Consider the following 7,946-nt stretch of genomic DNA (forward strand, 5'->3'; position numbering starts at 1 on the left):
AATGCACTATAGACGAGCTTGTACGGGGGCTAATCCTTAATGAGTCTTAATTGAAGTAATTGCTGAATGTTATTCTATTATACCCCGGTAGTTGATGACAGATTTAATTAAATAAAATAGCTCAAGGTAATTTATAAGACTATGTAGACATATCCTTTGTCTGGGAGATGGGATCTTGATACCTTAGGCTAGCATTTGTCTAAAAGCTTCAAATCAATTAAACTATGTAGACGTAACCCTTGTTTTATTGAATAGTATGTCTAGGAGATGCGCTCCCATTACCTTAGGCTAGCATCTGTCTAAAAAGCTATAACTGAAACTCGTAACACTTGATGTGGATCTAATTATTATAGGATAACTTAGTATAAATGTTAACCATGATAGTTGTTTCTTGTTTAACGCCGCACTCAGCAATATTACAGCTATATGACGGTGGTCTGTAAATAATCGAGTCTGGACCAGACAATCCAGTGATTAATATCATGAGCATCGACCCACGCAATTGGGAGCGATGACATGCATCAACCAAGTCAGCGAGCCATGACCACTGGATCCCCATAGCCGTCTCTTACGACAAGCATAGTCACCTTTTACGGCAACATGGGTTGCTGAAGACCTATTCTACCCCGGATTAAGACAAAAGAAAAACTGTAGGAAGGACCATATTATCAAACGGATCTTCACGGGTCACGACCAGCAATGAGGCGCTGAGAACACATTCTCGTTTATCTTCCCCGGGTCACCACGGGGAGTATGATTTATGATAATTATATCCTTGAAGTGAGTCATGTGATCAGAGTCCCTTCGTTGTGTCCGGGGTGAATGGTATCTTATCACGCCCAACCCTTGGATATATCAAGTATATTGATTCGGACTCAACTGGTGTGTACTAATTCCATGTCGTGGCATTAATAACATTTGTTTGTTTGGTTGTTGTTTAACGCCGCACGTTGTTGTTGCCCTGCCTTGCGCTCGGCATTAAGGGGCTAAAACAAGGACTGGTCGGCTGAAGGTCCGTATACTGTGTCTGAGTGGTTGGTTGGTTTGTTGTTTAACGCCGCACTCGGCAATATTCCAGCTATATGACGGCGGTCTGTAATTAATGGAGTCTGGACCAGACAATCCAGTGATTAATATCATGAGCATCGATCCACGCAACATGCATCAACCAAGTCAGCGAGCCTGACCACCCGATCCCGTTAGTCGCCTTTTACGACAAGCATAGTCACCTTTTACGGCAAGCATGGGTTGCTGAAGATCTATTCTATCCCGGATCTTCACGGGTTCACGCAACTGGGACAATATGACAACCGCCTCCGTGGTTTAGTGGTAGAGCGTCCACCCGGGGAGCGGAAGGTCCGGGGTTCGATCCCCGACCGCGTCATACCAAAAGACGTTAAAAGATGGTACTTGTTGTTACCCTGCCTTGCGCTCTGCATTAAGAGGCTAAAACAAGGACTTGTCGGCTCGGAGTCAGTATACTGTGTCTGAGTGGGGTATTCATGTTAATCTGCGGCATGGTATCTCAGTGAGCTAGCACTATAAATCGACATTGACTACCATGCCGCAGTTTCACATGGACATCCCACTGATGCTGACTCCGAGCCGACCAGTACTTGTTTTATTCCCTTAAGCCCCGTGACACTATCAAAAACTTTGATCAAAAACTTGATCAAAAATTTTGATCAAAAACTTGATTAAAACTTGGTCAAAAACTTTGATCAAAAACTTGCTCAATGTCCATTTGGACCAAAGTTGACAAAGTTGTCAACGTTTTTGACAGACTTTAAAGGAATAGAAACCGATCCTAATTCTCGTCAAATTTTGATCAAAGTTTGATGACGTTGATTTGATTTAGCCAATCAGACTACAGGAAACATTTACCCGAAAGTGCATAGAGTCAAGTCTAAATGAGCCAACTATTTTGGACTGACGAGATGTCGGAAGAATTAATTGATTTGGTTCAACAACGAGCAGCCATTCTCGGGACCAAATATGCCTTTGCCTTCCCCGACGCCGCCTATTCAAAAGGGCAATACACAAAATACATATCACAAAAGCAAACCATTCTTCGTCAGTAGCATCCATCTTAGCAAGATAATTTCCGCCCCAATTTTGACAGCCTGTCAAAAACTTTGATGAGTGTAAACAGCCGTTCTCTGACCAAGAGTTTTTGATAGTGTTACGGGGGCTTCAGTGCCGAGAGTCTGGCAAAGATGCAATAGGTGCCAACTTTTACATTTGACGCGACCACCGACCTTCCGCTCTCCTGGCATCTTCCCGAGGCAAGGGAGTTAACTGACTACAAATGTCCAGTTGCCCCCCCTTGCCGAACTAGGCTGGTATTAGGAGTTAGATCTTGGCTGGATTAACGAGTCTATGCATAGTCCAATCAAAATCACGCAACGAAATCGAAATCCGGTTCGTAAACTGTCATGCAGATTTCGGACCATTGCAGGATTTGCAAAGCATGTGCACCGCCGACTCGGTGTCAACAGATATATTCCTAATCTTTTCATGTTTTTAATCAAGGTGCTCGCGTGATTTGATGCACTTTGCTATGTTAGACCCGTTTAATCACAATATAGATCTTGATTATCGATCAGATCGTCTTGACTGGGCGCCGCCATATTTTGTTTGAAGCAAATGCTAGTGATACGAGAGGTGGAAACTGATTGGTCCATAGGAGAGGCATAGAAGGGACATAACTCGTTATAGCCACTGGTGGCGCCACGATAGAGCTCAGGAATTCCAGCCTAGTTCGGCAAGGGGGGACCTTTAAAGTCAGATAACTCTTTTTGCCACGGGAAGATGCTCTCCTGACAGAAGCTAAACCCACTCGACCATATATAGAATACTAAACGGGCTCCAGTGTAATACCTATTTTATGAAATGAGTGAATAGTTCTGGTATCTGACGAGCGAAAGCGAGTCAGATACCAGAACTATTCACGAGTTTCTTAAAATTGGTTTTACACGGGAGCGAGTTTAGTATTTTATTTTTTACTTGCCCTTTATAACGTTTTTTTTTGGAATTATACTATTGAGTATGAATAGGCTGACACCTACACGATCCACGGCATAGTCCAAGTGAGTTAAACATAATAATACTTCAAACGCGTCAAAAGTTGAAACGTATGAATTTAATACCACACATCACTGAGAGGAGCTTATGCACACTCGATGACCCCAGCAACCTTGTTGCTAGGCTGACGTCACATGGCATTGTTTCGCCGATGGATCTTGCATCAAAATTCCACAAATTACGTCATCGGGTATTGTGACGTTATTGAAAACTTTGAAGGTGCAAGGCCCGTTCCACAAGGCGATCGTATTGTAGCGCAACGACAGTCATTGGTCTAAGTTAAAGTATGTGAGATGCGAAAGTCTTAGCCCTACGATAATTTTGTGAATTCTAAAGGTAGACCCGTTGTATGGTATGAAATTCATACGTTTCAACTTTTGACGCGTTTGAAGTATTATTCTGTTAAACTCAATTGAACTATGTCGTGGATCATGTAGGTGTCAGCCTATTCATACTCCACAGTATAATTCAAAAAACGTTATAAATTGCAAGTAATAAATAAAATACAAAACTCGCTCCCGTGTAAAACCAATTTTATGAAACTCGTGAACAGTTGTACGTGGTATCTGACTCGCTTTCGCTCGTCAGATACCACAACCATTCACTCATTTCATAAAATTGGTATTACACGGGAGCGAGTTTAGTATTCTATATGTATAGTCCTCGGCCCTCCTGCACAAAGCGATCTAAGACTTTGGTAGCTCTGTGTTAAGGAATGGAAAATGTGGCGGCAGCTGAAAGTGGTTTGTTTTTTATAAAATGTAAACAGCTAGAGGCGAGGTACCCATTGCAGTACAAGAACAGACCGCCTGTGGTGTCGTTGCTAGGTAACGGATGACCCTTATGATCTCAACAAGCGCCTCTCCTTACGAACGCGGCATAGTGTCCTTCCCGTTATTTTGCGGGGCAGTCGGCAGTATTACCGCTATAACATGGCGTCTGTATGCGGACCGGACCCGGACCCGGACCTTGGCATGTCTGTGGTTGACAGTGTGACAATTTCCCCATGTTGCTCTCGATCTCGATTTTAACACGTCTTTCCCACATTAAGACCCTAAACGGTCAAACACATTTGTTTGGTTTGTTTGTTTGTTGTTTAACGCCGCACACGGCAATATTCCAGCTATATGACGGCGGTCTGTAAGTAATCGAATCTGGACCAGACAATCCAGTGAATGACATCATGAGCATCGATCCACGCAATTGGGATCGATGACATGCATCAACCCAATCAGCGAGCCTGACCACCCGATCCCGTTAGTCGCCTTTTACGATGTCAAATAAAGAAAACAAACAAACAAAACCTAATAAGGGTGTAGTGGTATACTGTACGAGTCTCTGTGAGTGAGTGAGTGAGTGTGTGAGTGTGTATTTTGCTACCTTCAGCACAATTCCAGCAATATCACGACACACCAGAAACTGGCTTCAAACATTGCACTCACGTGATGAATCCAACACCGGCCTCACTTAACCACTGACACAAGTTGGCCAAGACGGTTTAAAACACAATAATGGAATTGACAGTCGGTGTAAAGACGCCATGACTGTGGTGAAATCAATAATAGCTGATCGATTTCAGATTCACAGAGGAGTATTGAAGACATTAAACTGTTTCAGTCACTTGAAGATTGATCCAATTTCCTTACACACGCAAACGGTATCGGTATATAACGTGATTGGTGGGGTTTTTCATAGTCAGTGACCACAATAGACTACAAGCAGACACGTGACAACAAACCACACATTTCTGTCCCGAGAATAGTGATATGACGTCACACATAATATGCACAATGCCTGAGTTTGATGAAACTGTCCAAGGGCGTTAGTTTCGGCCCTTGGATGGTAGCTCAGGGTGATGACGGAAGACAAAACTCAGGGGTGAAGTTTAGACGACAGCAGCCATGTTTATTGTTGATGGTTGAAATAAGTCGAAAAGGTACATGTTGATAATAACGTGACAGAACGCACACCGGGACCGAGTGGCCAATCTTCCCGGGTGGGAGAACCGTTCTGTCACTTACCTTCTGGCTGTTCTCTAGGCTGTCTCCAGGCTGTCTCTCTGTCTGACTATGTCAGTCGGGTTTTGTAGAGCGAGGTATTACATAACGTGTGGCAAGGTCATTGTCCCACGTGTATGTATATACGTAAGATCCGGCGACGTTAGGAGGTGTTAATTAAAATTTATAGATAGCTCTGGAGATTAAGGGTCCTGCCCGGAGGGGCTTATGATAAGAGGGGAACGCCGAATGTTTGCTGAATATTGGTGCACTTGGAAACATATTGAACCAGTTAGATATTTAGATAAATGAAATGTAAAATAAAAGTATTGAAATGGTTTGCACTATTCTAATTAAAAGTATTGAAATGGTTTGCACTATAACAAATCCAACACTGGCCTCACTTAACCACTGAGCTGACACAATTGGCCAAGACGGTTTAAAACACAATAATGGAATTGACAGTCGGTGTAAAGACGCCATGACTGTGGTGAAATCAATAATAGCTGATCGATTTCAGATTCACAGAGGAGTATTGAAGACATTAAACTGTTTCAGTCACTTGAAGATTGATCCAATTTTCTTACACACGCAAACGGTATCGCTATATAACGTGATTGGTGGGTTTTCTCATAGTCAGTGACCACAATAGACTACAAGCAGACACGTGACAACGAACCACACATTTCTGTCCCGAGAATAGTGACATGACGTCACACACAATATGCACAATGCCTGAGTTTGATGAAACTGACGTTTATTCCTCGAAAAAAGTTATCTTATTTAAGAATATATATCCACAATATAAAGAAAAGAAAATCCAAGTGGAGCCCAGAAAAATCATTAATTCCTAGACCTGAGGCAATCAATCTAGACTTGCCAAATCATTCTAGCCTTGAGTTGGACTCCTTTTTCAATTTATTCTCTGAGGTCTGGGTTTCAATGAATGTTACATGTATTTGGACGGTAGAGAGGGCGTCAGCGAAATATAATACAATCCTACGACCAATCTCTGCCCTCCCCCCCCCCCCCCCCCTGCCACACACACACACACACACACACACACAACCCCCACCCCCTACCACCAACCCTCATCCCCTACGAACGCGGCACAGTGTCCTTCCCGTTATTTTGCGGGGCAGTCGGCAGTATTACCGCTATAACATGGCGTCTGTATGCGGACCGGGCCCGGACCTTGGCATGTCTGTGGTTGACAGTGTGACAATTTCCCCATGTTGCTCTCGATCTCGATTTTAACACGACTTTCCCACATTAAGACCCTAAACGGTCAAACACATTTGTTTGGTTTGTTTGTTTGTTGTTTAACGCCGCACACGGCAATATTCCAGCTATATGACGGCGGTCTGTAAGTAATCGAATCTGGACCAGACAATCCAGTGAATGACATCATGAGCATCGATCCACGCAATTGGGATCGATGACATGCATCAACCCAATCAGCGAGCCTGACCACCCGATCCCGTTAGTCGCCTTTTACGACGTCAAATAAAGAAAACAAACAAACAAAAACTTAGAAGGGTGTAGTGGTATACTGTACGAGTCTCTGTGAGTGAGTGAGTGAGTGAGTGAGTGTGTATTTTGCTACCTTCAGCACAATTCCAGCAATATCACGACACACCAGAAACTGGCTTCAAACATTGCACCCACGTGGTGAATCTGTCCAAGAGCGTTCGTTTCGGCCCTCGGATGGTAGCTCAGGGTGATGACGGAAGACAAAACTCAGGGGTGAAGTTTAAGACGACAGCAGCCATGTTTATTGTTGATGGTTTGGAATAAGTCGAAAGGGTACATGTTAATAAGAATGTGACAGAACGCACATCGGGACCGAGTAGCCAATCTTCCCCCTCTATGTAACATATAGGGGGTATATATTTTTATTTACTGACCAATAACGAGTTCCTGTGCGTAATATGAGTTGATGGCCCAAGAGAGGTGAATTGCAGAAATTGTTAGAGGGCATATCGAAAAATAGGAAAAATCCGCAAACGAAGATCGGAATCGTGTAATATGTCACAATATAGGAACTACGGTACTGTGATCACGTGTGAAAACAAAAGGTGTTTTCGTTCATCAATTATATATTCTGATGATAGCAGTGTAAAGAGTCATTGCACAATCTCGTCACGCATATTGCACTTAGTCATCGGCAGTTGTATAGTCGTGTTTTGGATACATATACATATTTATGAAAATTGTTTGAAAATCAGAAAAATCGAATGAAGTTAATTCTTACTTGTTCCATAATAGATGCATTAAAGGAGAGCTGTCAAGCTAATGAACAACACCTGCAGTATATCCACAATCATATAACCCAGCCAAACCTCCACACTTTCAGTCTGTAGGCGTAAATTATAGGTCTTTGTAAACACAGACGACATCGATAATCTCAGTTGTGAGCGAAGGCTCGCATAGCCTTTAGCCTCATTTACCTGGCCGGGAAGACTCTCAGCCAATCAAATCATGCCATAAGGGGTTAAGGTTCACTCAAAGGTCAATGTCGTCGCGATGTGTTTAGATGTGTTTTAGCGAATCGGTCTAGTGTCGAGAACATTTTTATGTGCGTGTTTAATGCTACAGGCTTTTGTTTGTTATTTGCGTTGTTGTTTTGGGTTATGCTTTTGTAAATAGTTACTTATTTTACCGGTGCTTCGTTATTCATTCTGTTTTCATTAATACATCATCGAATTAACGTGCATTCACAGTCAGTGTGAACCAGTTTCTGTCGTCAAGGTGCAAAGAAGTGTGATGGCGAATAATTCCAAGGCATTTGATTGGCTAACCAGGAACGCTGTTTTGCGTTTGTTTCCATGGACCTAAATGCAGCATTGCCAGACCCACGGGCGG

Source organism: Haliotis cracherodii, unplaced genomic scaffold (genome assembly GCF_022045235.1).
Source record: "Haliotis cracherodii isolate W230 unplaced genomic scaffold, xgHalCrac1.p SCAF_12, whole genome shotgun sequence".
Lineage (NCBI taxonomy): Eukaryota > Metazoa > Mollusca > Gastropoda > Lepetellida > Haliotidae > Haliotis > Haliotis cracherodii.